Source organism: Cannabis sativa, chromosome 5 (assembly GCF_029168945.1).
Source record: "Cannabis sativa cultivar Pink pepper isolate KNU-18-1 chromosome 5, ASM2916894v1, whole genome shotgun sequence".
Classification (NCBI taxonomy): domain Eukaryota; kingdom Viridiplantae; phylum Streptophyta; class Magnoliopsida; order Rosales; family Cannabaceae; genus Cannabis; species Cannabis sativa.
The window spans coordinates 37000358-37001346 of NC_083605.1; the positions used below are offsets into that span (position 1 = coordinate 37000358).

The window sequence follows — 989 nt, forward strand, 5'->3', positions numbered from 1 at the left end:
AACTTTGTGATGGCATCAACCTCTAACACACCAGCTACCTTCTTTGATTGACACCTTTCAGTTGGCCACTGCTGATTGTTTAGAGCCATCTCCTCCAATAGATCATAAGCCTCATTAGCACTCTTTCTCATAAAGGCTCCACCAGCTGCTGCATCTATTAGAGTTCTAGTGTTTCCTACCAACCCATTGTAGAAGTTGTGGACCAGCATCCACTTCTCTATACCATGATGAGGGCACTTTCTGATCAGATCTTTAAACCTCTCCCAAGCCTCATGGAGAGATTCATTATCTTGTTGGCAGAAGTTGTTAATTTCTCCTCTCAGCTTTGCAGACTTGGATGGAGGAAAGAACTTTGACAAGAATTTCGTTGCCAGATCATTCCAGGTGGCAATAGAGTTGGGTGGCAAGGAGTTTAGCCAACTCTTGGCTCGTTCTCTAAGAGAGAATGGGAACAGTCTCAGTCGAATAGCATCATCACTAACTCCATTAACTTTAAAATTTTCACAAAGTTCCATGAAGTTAGAGAGATGCAGGTTAGGATCTTCAGAAGGGAGGCCACCAAACTAAACTGAAGACTGCACCATTTGAAGTATGGCAGGTTTGATCTCAAAGTTGTTCGCATCCACTGCCGGTGGCCTGATACATGACTGCACTCCCGTCAAAGTAGGGAGAATATAATCTCTCAAGCTGCGGCCATTAGCTTGATCTTCCACGGCGCCACCATTATTACCGTTATTACCTCCGTTGTTTGCAGCATTAGCATTCACATTAGCAGCCATGATTTCTGAAGTTTCAGCAGTTGCTGAAACTCCTTCTTGCCTCTTGTTCTTTCGGTTTCTCCTACAAGTTTTCTCGATTTCAAGATCAACTGGTAATATGACAGCTTGTCCTTGACGGCACATACACTTAGGATTCTTGAAATGGATCACGAAAATATTGCAAGAAAAAGGTTAGAAAAATTAGCAAGAGAAAAATATACCAAAGTAGAA

General features: G+C 42.5%; 1 non-coding gene across 1 annotated transcript; it reads left to right on the forward strand.

Moving 5' to 3' along the window:
• The first annotated feature begins 219 nt into the window (after positions 1-219).
• LOC133038595 (small nucleolar RNA R71) lies at positions 220-326 on the forward strand. The gene has a single exon (XR_009688093.1). It is a non-coding gene; the product is annotated as a small nucleolar RNA R71 (small nucleolar RNA).
• Positions 327-989: the final 663 nt, after the last annotated feature.